An 11,496-nucleotide genomic window follows, 5' to 3' on the forward strand; every position below is an offset into this window, starting at 1 on the left:
AAGGGAAAATATCAAGGGAATTAAAGGTTCTAATGGAAAATAGAAAGGGAATTAAAGGTTCTAATGGAAAATAGAAAGGGAATTAAAGGTTCTAATGGAAAATAGAAAGGGAATTAAAGGTTCTAATGGAAAACATCAAGGGAATTAAAGGTTCTAAAGGAAAATATCAAGGGAATTAAAGGTTCTAATGGAAAATAGAAAGGGAATTAAAGGTTCTAATGGAAAATATAAAGGGAATTAAAGGTTCTAATGGAAAATAGAAAGGGAATTAAAGGTTCTAATGGAAAATATAAAGGGAATTAAAGGTTTTAATGGAAAATATAAAGGGAATTAAAGGTTCTAATGGAAAACATCAAGGGAATTAAAGGTTCTAAAGGAAAATATCAAGGGAATTAAAGGTTCTAATGGAAAATAGAAAGGGAATTAAAGGTTCTAATGGAAAATATAAAGGGAATTAAAGGTTCTAATGGAAAATATAAAGGGAATTAAAGGTTCTAATGGAAAATATAAAGGGAATTAAAGGTTCTAATGGAAAATAGAAAGGGAATTAAAGGTTCTAATGGAAAATATAAAGGGAATTAAAGGTTCTAATGGAAAATATAAAGGGAATTAAAGGTTTTAATGGAAAATATAAAGGGAATTAAAGGTTCTAATGGAAAATATAAAGGGAATTAAAGGTTTTAATGGAAAATATAAAGGGAATTAAAGGTTTTAATGGAAAATATAAAGGGAATTAAAGGTTCTAATGGAAAGTATAAAGGGAATTAAAGGTTCTAATGGAAAATAGAAAGGGAATTAAATGTTTTAATGGAAAATAGAAAGGGAATTAAATGTTTTAATGGAAAATAGAAAGGGAATTAAATGTTTTAATGGAAGATATAAATATAATTAAAGGTTCTAATGGAAAAAGAACCGTTTTGTGTACTTTAAATGGTCAGTATTTATGTAATTATGATATATTTTGTATTTAATATTGCTCTCGGTTGACGTTTCATGCTGTTTTGCAGTTTATTTACAGCCAAAACACAAAAGTATGAATTTCCGTGTGAGATAGGGCGGTTATATTAAACGGTCAGATAACGGTGCTGCTCTTCACTCAAGCCGAAGAACAAAGAGCTTCAGAATCGCATGGAACTGGAGAGTTTGGTATCAATGCGAAATGGTATATAGATCCGGAGAATGATGTCTAACTGAGACACGCCTCTGTTTCAGACGAACTCCCATGCTCACATGCGCGTAACTCCTGGAGTCTGTATTCTCAGTAGCTCTCATCCCCTCATCCTCCTCCGTCCCGATTAAAATCAGTTCTTGGTAGTGAGCTCAGACTTTTTGGACCCTGGTGCACGAGTGAGAAGAAGTGTGGCCATCGCATGGCAGTCTGGTCTTGGTGGAGACTTCCCTAATGGAGGAGTGAAGTGCAGATGCCCAGGCTTGTGGTCAGTGTAATCGCGTTTCATTGCGAAACATTAGAGCTCCGTGGAGATTCCACCGCAAGCAGGCCATTAAACTGTCAGCAGCCGATCGATCTGAAGGACAGAGCAAACAGGAAGGAAACGTGTGAACGTCTGACACCGAGCCGTGAGAGATTGCTCGGAAAGGGAACAAGATGTCCACTTAGGTGGGTGGGGGGTGGGTGGGGGGGGGTGTATATTTTACAGGCCGTTGCATATCCCACTCATGAATTATTGAGGATGTTTTGGTTGCTGGAGTCGAAATTGGGGTGATAATCTCAGAGATGCAGGAAGAACATCAATACGTGTTTAAAGCCTTTCTCTTCACTCGATACGCTCAGATCTTTCAGCTGTTTGTTGCCGAAGCTCCTGAACGGTCCTTGAAGAACCTTGAGCATTGTTTTGTGTTTAGAACGTGAATAAAAAACTTTCTTAAAAGATACTCCTGCTTCGTGTGGACGGACGTTAGCTCAGCTTCGGACTTCGAGAGCCGATTAACGCTTCCTGCTACGGTTTGACTCTGATGTCACGGCGGGTTTGGTGTGATGTCAGTTTTAATTGGAGCGGTGCCGCTGATTTAGACTTCATTTATAGTTAGTTCCATAACTGGAGTGGTACCATCAAGGGGGCATCTTAAGTACCTTTATTCGGTGTCTCTTACCTAGAAAGATGAGTATTTCTGTTGTTAAGGGAAAAGATTATTTGATGAAATTCAGAAAGGAATTCCGCGCTGGAATTCTTCATTTTCAGACCTGTGAATATTACAGGTGATTGTCTGGAATACCTTCCCAGGTACAAATGAATCCCGTTCGAATACGTCTTTAATCTAAATACCTCTGCGTCACGGGCCCGATTCGGACAGGAGGAGATTTAAAAGGTGACTCGGGGTAATTCCAGCGTTCCTATAGGAGCTTCTCTGTCATCTTATTTACCCTTGGACCGGACGGGTTGCTGTAACGGGCCAGATTACACACTGCTTTTCTGAACGACTCGTAATTTTAGTCTTGTCCGGATCCGGATGGAGAACTCCGTGTTTTGCAAAACAGCCTCTCGCTTTTCCCCCAAAATGCCTGAAAGCAGATTTAACTAAGCAAGTTTTCATCAGGTGACCAGAAACGGAGCATCGAGTAATACAAGTGAAACAGCACGGGTCATCAATCACCCCAGGAGCAGAGGACACACACACACACACACACACACACACACACACAGGGAGGGTGTGTGGAGTTGTAACAGATGGAAGCAGGACTCAGTCTGACATTTTCGCTGAGTCTCTTTATTTGCGCTAATCCACGGTTCCCAGGAAGCTGATTACAAAAGGATCCAATTAAAGCTGACCAATTAAAAACCAGGACATAATCTGCATTCTGATTGGTCAGGAGGTCTCGATTAATCTTCTACAACGGCACCTCTGACAATAGCGCAGAATTATATTCACACGCTCGTCCTAATACGCTATCGTTTCTATAGTAACGGCTCGTCCTAATACGCTATCGTTTCTATAGTAACGGCTCGTCCTAATACGCTATCGTTTCTATAGTAACGGCTCGTCCTAATACGCTAACGTTTCTATAGTAACGGCTCGTCCTAATACGCTATCGTTTCTATAGTAACGGCGTCGGCGATAATAATAAACGGATTTATTTTTCTTTAGAAACAGGTGTAATTGTTGATATGTTAAAGTTTTCTTAAAGTAAAGAGACGTTTGTGTAACTTTTACGGAAGGAGTCTCCAGTGTCGGAGATAACGCTGTAACTTTTCCACAAGTTTTGCGAAGTATTTCTGAAGAGAGAGAATAAAGGAAAAAAAAACAACAGATTGCTGCGTTACAGGAGGAAAGAAAACCCTCGTAAATCCTCTTCTTTACTCGCTTTCCTTACAAAACATCACGGAAACCTACACGGAGATGATTCTGCTTCAGTGCACAGGGCGAGGAACCGTGCTGAGAATGTTCCTGTCTCAGAATTAAGGAGGCCACAGAACAGACACGGGGCAGACGTCGGCCTCGTTAAAGCCCTAATCCGAGCTGCTGGCGTCTGTGGCGTTAAACGAGAGCGCGTTATGAACTGTACGTAAACAAACAGCGATATTATTTGGGGTTTATTGACGGAGAATAGCTGCGTTTGTAAAGTGAGATGTATATCAGAGCTAGACAGGGAGCTGATGTGTGTATATATAAATATCTCACACTTCAACGTCACGCGCTCCATCTGCACGTAAAAGAAACGTTAGACGTGCGTGTATTACTTGCCGAGGGAACAGACGGAGATCTTGAACTGACTGGAGTTTGTCCAAGCGCACTTAACGAACGCTGTACGCTCTCATCGTTATAAAGTGGCAGATCCAAGAAGCAGATGCTCTCCAGATTGTTTTAGCGATAAATTGTGATCAATGGCATCAAGCGGAGTACAGGAAATGATTCTGATATAAAGTCATTATCCCTATCTGGTTATTCAGGACTTCCTCCACCGCCACTCATTACTCATTTACACTCACACACGTGTCCCGGCATTCTCAGCTACGCTTTTTCGTTTTTTTCTTAGAAGTTTCAGCGAAATTCTTCGGGCTTCCAGTTTTCCGTAAGCAGAATTTCATCTGAAACACGGACGTGTTTTAACGTGAATCCCCTCACGTGTTATTGAGTTCAGACAGATGATCGAGCGGCACTTACAACCTCGAGACTATTGCTGTTTTTATTTTTTTTTACTTAGCTTCGAACAAAGTGTGTTTATTCCTCTTACATCACAAAATATTCGCCGACAGTCGCCAAATTTTATTTATTAAACGACGACACGTTAAACTATCCATTTATACCTACAATAAAATGTTCATGAAACAAGTAAGTGATGCCTAGAAATTGCTACTTTTACCCCGCTAGCTTAATTTGTAACTGTTACCTTCTGATTAGCATGCTAGTCATGCGCTAGTAAGCTAGTTTGCATTCGTTGCCAGATTTCAGTATCAGAGTCTTAGTGATTTATTAAACAACAGAGAAATAGAACAAAACTATACCATAAGCCATGAAGCTAAGCTACGCAGGCTGCTACTGTAGTTAGCAGCCCGCTAGTCCTCTGCTAGCAAACCTCCCGAGTCAGAGTACTGATTTACATCGACATTTCCTCATTGGTTTATTTAAACGTAACTGCACACAGACATGTCGGTGTATGTACAATGTAAATATCACAAACATTAGCGAAGTTCGCTAGCATGAGCGCTGGATTGCTAGCATGGAGATTCTCAGGCTAATACAGCACAAACGTCAGAGATTAGAGGATTCGAGTTCAAACAAGATGGAGTTCATCACTAACACCAGCTGGGATAGCTAGCACACGTCCTAGCTTAGCACCAACCATTCCAAAGGTAAGACTTTACGCATATTTTGCGATAGACGCTGAAACGATGGTGATTTTATGACGCGTTAATAACCGGCGTATTGTTTTGGTGGGTTTTCAGATCGTTCCGGTTCCACCTCGGACACTAGGACGTGGAAACGATTTGAAATCATAATCGTGTGACTGGTCATACGCTTCATTTATATCTCCTCTGTGCTGTTTTTTCTTTCCCTCGTGTCCGAGTGTGAAAGTAAGTACACCGTTACGTCTTCAGCGCGGTTTCAACCACTAATGTGCAGCTCATCGCTCCTCGTCCAGCGGGAACGGTTCAGCTCTCAACAACAACAACAACAACAACAACAACGGCGCAGAGAGAAGCTTCAGGTTGTCATTGAAATGTGTTTCTATAACAGATTCACAACAATAAAGACACCCTGAGGTGCTGAATGAGTCTCATCGGATAGGAACACGCACTGATGTGATATATACAGCGCACATCGAGCTGTTACCATGGAAACGATAACGTACGATCGTAACGAGCGTGTTAATATAGACCTGTGATCTGCAGCTGTGCTACAGACGTTCTGTAAATACAGTATATACTGGATGAAGTCATCACTACTCAGCAGTAATAAAAGTGCTGTTTCTTTTTGGTTTTCCATTCAGCTTTTCTTCGCACACCGAGAAGTGGAAATCCGGCCGCTTTTCCCCGAGACGAACTTCAAAGTGAGAGTGGAGAGAGCCTCGGAGCTGTGAGACGTGCTCTTACATTATTCAGTATTCAGTTGTTTATCTGAAAACACGGGAGAGTTAAACGCACGCTTCATGTGCAGATACACACGTGTCTAACGCTTTGTTTTCTTCCAGACGGAGTGTGAGACGTGGAAGTGTGACTCGGCAGACAGTAACACTCAGCTCACACTCTACCGCGATCTAGCACATTTTGTTTCAGAACACCCAATTTGTATTGTGTAAAAATATTGGAACATGTGACTGACAGGGGTTTCTGGTTACCCAGGTGTGTCCTGTTAGACTGACTGTTTAAACAATAAATAGCTCGGAACATCTCCTCTTGGTTTTAGCCTTCAGTTTCACCTGTGAAGACTGCATCTGTTGTTAAAAAGGATAAACCAACATGCAAAACAAGCCATATTGAAGCTGAAATAAGAGGGAAAATCAATGAGAGGCATCGCACAAACATTGGGTATAGCCAATACAATGAACTGGAATGTCCTGAAAAAGAAAGAAACTGATGTACTGAGTAACAGACACCGAACGGGTCGACCAAGGAAAACAACAGCAGTTGATGACACAAACATCGTGAGAGCTGTGAAGAAAAACACAAAAACATCAGTCAGTGACATCAACAACAACCTCCAGAGGGCAGGGTGAAGGTCTCACAATCCACCGTTCTAAGAAGACTTCGAGAGCAGAAATATCGAGGCCGTACCACGAGCTGTAAACCTCTCATCAGCAGTAAGAGTCAGAAATCCAGACTGGAATTCACAAAGAAACACAGAGATGATCCACAAAAGTTCTGGAATGAAGATGAACCTCTTCCAAAGTGATGGAAAGACCAAAGTGTGGAGAAAGAAAGGATCTGCTCATGATCCAGAACATACAAGCTGATCTGTGAAACATGGTGGAGGTAGTGTCATGGCTTGGGCTTGCATGGCTGCTTCTGGAACATTCTCACTGATCTTTATCGATGATGAACTCATGATGGAGCAGCAGAATGAATTCAGAGGTTTACAGGAACATTGTGTCTACCAGTTTACAGAGAAATGTATCCGAATGAATCAGGAGGAACTTCATCATGCAGCAAGACAACGATCCAAAACACACTTCCACCTCAACACAGGACCTCATCAGGGGGAAAGTGGAAGGTTTTAGACTGGACAAGTCCATCACCAGACCTTCACCCAACTGATCAGCATCTCACCTCCTGAAGAGGAGACTGAAGAGAGAAACCCCCCGAAACAAACAACTACTGACAGAAGCTGCAGGAGAAACCTGGAGAAGCTTCACAGAAGAAGAAACCAGCAGTGTGGTGTCAGTGAGGCGCAGGAGTGATGCAGTTACTGAAGCAGAATCATCTCCGTGTAGGTTTCCGTGATGTTTTATAAGGAAAGGGCTTCTGGGAGAAAGACCTGAAAAGGAATATGATAAATAAATAAATAAATAAATAAATAAATAAATAGCAGGAAATGTGAAGATAAAACAGAAAATATTCATAAAACCTGACAAATAAAATGGAATAATTATTTAATAAAAACAAAACAAAAATAATAAAACCACAGAAAAAAAAAATCCTTAAAATTGAGCCATTAGCTAAAATACGTTTTATGTCTATAATTATATTTATAAATTTAGAAATGTATATGTTGAAAATTATTATATTTGGCATCGCCATGATATAAACTTTAATTAATTAATCTTTCTGCAAGTAATATTTATATATTTTTAAATTAATTTTTTTTATTTATATATATATAAAATGAAGGAACACATTTCCTTGTTAATGCGCTTGTTTAATTAAAGTTTTTATAAAAGTAATATTTATTTGTTTTATGCCATATTATGGAGAGAAAAAGGAGAAAAAAATGAACAAAAGCAAATAAAAACCATTAAAAAAGTAGAAGTTTATGTTTACTCACACACTCTGTCCCAGTTCAGGTTAATTACAGTAATAACTCCGTGTGTGTTTATAAATGCTATTTATAACATTAAAACCTCGCTATTTCAGGCGTATGTGAGGAACCAGGACGCTGCTGGAGGAACGGGATTTGCTCTGAATGGTAATGTGAGTGTGTGTGTGTGTGTGTGTGTGTGTGTGTGTGTGTTGTGTTTCACTCGCAGCTGTAAGACACACACCACTGAAATCACTGGTGTGTAATTACTGTCCATCCCGTCCTGTAAACACTGCGTCCACCACGTTTACGTTCTGCGCTAAAACATCTGGGTGTTTACAGCAGGACAGAGCAGTGGCGTCCGGACCTGTAGAGAAATACACACGCGACAGAACGCCGTTACAGGAAGCTGAAATTCATCCACATCCCTGTGATTAAAACGTCACATTAGCCATTTACTTAGCACAGGGACTTGTTTTAGCTATTAAATGCTAGTAAACGCGACATTAGCGTTAGCTACTAAACACCACGTTAAAGAACGTAACGTTAATACGTTATAGAGAGTTACTCGGCGTAGCACTGCGGTAGTGCTAGCGAGTAATGCTAAACACCACATGACGTAGCAGTGACTTACACTGAGTTCCTCAGTTACTTTCTGTTAGTAACAAAGACAATGGCTTTAACAGAAGTCGCTAATTACTACGCGTCAGGGTTTGGGATAAAATGCTACTCAGTGTAGATAACAACTCCAATTATTTGATCATTTCATTTCATTAGCAAAATCCCTGCATGGAAAATGAAGTTCGTTACTTAAATAAGACAAGATGGACAGGTCTTTGATTGTTTAAAAGCGGTTTAGTTTAACGAGGAACGAATCACGACGGAGATTCGCTCCTGTCAGGGTTTGAATCAGTGAATCATTCAGTCATGACCAAGTTTCGCTCATCTGTTATTCAGCGAATCAGTGAATCTATTGTCATGGCCGAGATTCGCTTCTCTTTTTCGTTCAGTGAATCAGTGTTTGAATCAGTGAATCTTTTAGTCGTTGCTGAGAGTTGCTCGTCTCTTTCATTCAGTGAATCGGTGAATCAGTTGAGTCAGTAAGTTCAGTGAGTCTCTTTTTGGCTCGTTTGATTGCAGTGAATCTTTTTTCTAATCTCAGGCTGAGATCCACTCCTCTGAGATTCAGCGAATCAGTGTTTGAATCAGGGAATCATTTTAGTCATGACCAAGATTTCGGAAAAGATATCTCTTTTCTGTCATGTCGGCATGGTGATTGACTCAGCGAATCACTGTTTGAATCAGTGGATATTTTTGGTCATGACTGAATTTCATTCCTCGCTAACTCAAAGAGTCATTTTTTTCAGTCAGTGAATCATTCAGTCATTCTGTCATTCAGCCTCTGTCATTCAGTGAATCAGTTGAGTCAGTAAGTTCAGTGAGTCTCTTTCAGGCTCATTTGATTGGAGTGAATCTTCTTCTAATCTTAGGCTGACATTAGACACTCCTTTGAGATTCAGTGAATCAGTGTTTGAATCAGGGAATCGTTTCAGTCATGACCGCGATTTCGGAAAGGAGATATCTTTTTTCAATCAGTGAATCATTCAGTCATTCTGTCATTCAGTGAATCAGTGAATCCGATGAGTCAGTAAGTTCAGCGAGTCTCCTTCAGGCTTTCAATATAATAAAATAACACAAAATAGCAACAATTATTAGCTATTTAAAAAAAATAATTGCTCACGCTGTTTGTCATCGATCATGCAACTGAACAAATCTGTGAACGAATCATTTAACTGAACTGAAACGACTCGGGTCATTGAAAAGAGTCAAATGTTTCATCTCTGATACAAAGCTACAGAGCGAACTAATTGACTCTCGTTTGGAGTGACAGTTTGAACAGCCAGGTACATTGATTTACTGTTCTGTATTAATTATAGAACCACGCCGTCAGCTTCTTTAGCCAAAAGAAAAAAGATCTATGTATCACAGAAGACCGTGACTTAACCACTAACGCTTCTCTGCTTTAAAAGCATCGCTACCCAATGCTGCTGTGTGCCAAGACGTGAGCTAAATTATTCATGTAATAATACACACAGATTTTTTTCGCTGTTCCAGCGTGTCCGTGTAAATGGCTCGGCGTAATTCCAGGGTGAAACAAGCACGACGAGGAAACTATAATTATTATCGGTCTATTGAAACTGCGCTCACTGCTTCCCCTGGAGGCCGTGCCGTATTTAAATCGCAAAAAGAAAAAACACTGGCAGTAGAACGTAGGAGAGGAGAACATCTCGTATTCGCATAAGGTCAGCAGACCTCAGGATATTGCCCCTGCAAATCAACAGCGTTCAAAAATCGTCTGAGAGCTCAGAAGAACTGGAGAAGAGAAAAAAACCCTAAATGATTATATAATACAGTGCATTAACGTGCTGCTGTGTTTGGCTAATTGCTCTTGCGGAGAGAGGGAGAGAGAGAAAGAGAGAGCGAGAGAATGCTATTTCAGAGGAAAAGAAGCTCGGGCTGATAAAGATGAACCTCTGAGTAACGCTGTGTTCTTTGAAAAGTTTTCCAGCAGTCCATTACTATTACTGGATGAAGTCGAAGGGTGCCAAAACTTTGTGCAGGGCAACAGATGAACCACGTTCAATAACTGCACAATTACAAAGTGACCTATATAGTCAAAAAAATAGCAATATGGGATATATATATATATATATATATATATATAAAGTGTAAAACAGAAACAGGTGCTAACATTAATCAAGGGGCGTGGCTACGACACAGCTGGAACAGGAAGTGAAGAAAAGCAGGAAGGCAAAAAATTTGAACGGTTTTAAATAATGCAGAATTTCCTAATACAAAATAAACCCTATTTATTAATTTTTTTTTAGTAGTGGTATTAGCTTTTTTCTAACCTAAACACCGTAAACGTTTTTAATTGTTAGAATGAACTTGTTAGCTAGCTAGTAAGTATTATCTACATTTACGTTTAGAAACATCTACAACCTCATGTGTTTATTAGTTTGTTTGTTTGTTTTTTTCCACTAGTGGTGTGAAATCCCTAAAATAGCTCCATAACATCTGTTAACCGTCATATTTTAATTGCTAAAATGAGCTTCTTAGACAGCTAGCTGTCAGTTTTAGACAGAAACGTTCTTGATAACTAGCATGTTCATTCATTTATTCATGCTTTTCCCTCCAGTGGTGTTAAACTGAAAACCTGCTCAGAAGTATACGTAGCTTCGTTAGGCATATATCCCATAAACTGTTTTGACTTCTAACATTTGCTTCTTAGCTAGCTATTTAGCGATCTGGCTAGTCAGAGTGAGCTAGAAAGCGTCTTTGATCATTAGCGTGTTTATCTGTTTTGTAGTAAAGACATTCAAATAAAAATCACCCTAAAAACAGCTTGTTCTCTGGAGCCGAACTCAGATGGAGTCTCACTTCTCCGACTTAATCCCCTATTTGCTTTGTCAGTCGAGATCGAGTGAGTAAAAGGTCGTCTGGACTTTATCTCGCGGCTAACAGATCTGTCCTGCGATCTGAAACCGGTACGAGTGTGTTTGTAAAACTCGGAATGTTTTAACACGTTTAATAATCTCCCGCTGAGTGGACGAATCGAAAACACTAACGGAGTGTGAGTAAGAAGTGAGAATCTCTGTCACACACACACGCACTGACAAAGGTCAACTTCATTAAAACCATGGCTCGCTAATTAAACATCTGTGAAGAGTTCGAGCACCGAGTTCGAGCACCGTGGAAGGAAAAGATTCCTTTTTTCTATTAAGAAACCCTTATGTGTCATGTTACAGTGTTAGCAAGAGCTGTGTGTTGTTGCGTGCTAATTAACAAACAAAAAGATAAACAAAAAGAGCTTAAAAGCAAAAGCTCAGGTCCCTTTATCCCATGCACCTGTGCCCACGAGACTCAATTTCCTGTGTCTGAAATTTACTCCAAAGCTAATACGAGGCTAATACAGCTAGCTAGTGTTAGTTTCGGCTAAAAGCTTTCTTCGTGACTAAAATTTTTATTTGTTTTTAGTGTTTGTAGTGATGTTAACTAAAACACTGCCCAGAAAGTTATGTA

At 39.9% G+C, this 11,496-nt stretch overlaps 1 long non-coding RNA gene across 1 annotated transcript; it reads left to right on the forward strand.

Moving 5' to 3' along the window:
• The first annotated feature begins 3,073 nt into the window (after positions 1 to 3,073).
• LOC128607297 (uncharacterized) lies at positions 3,074 to 7,581 on the forward strand. Its single transcript, XR_008385846.1, has 5 exons — positions 3,074 to 4,811; positions 4,905 to 5,307; positions 5,450 to 5,535; positions 5,651 to 6,885; positions 7,530 to 7,581. It is a non-coding gene; the product is annotated as an uncharacterized LOC128607297 (long non-coding RNA).
• Positions 7,582 to 11,496: the final 3,915 nt, after the last annotated feature.

The sequence above is a fragment of the Ictalurus furcatus genome, chromosome 5, assembly GCF_023375685.1.
Source record: "Ictalurus furcatus strain D&B chromosome 5, Billie_1.0, whole genome shotgun sequence".
Lineage (NCBI taxonomy): Eukaryota > Metazoa > Chordata > Actinopteri > Siluriformes > Ictaluridae > Ictalurus > Ictalurus furcatus.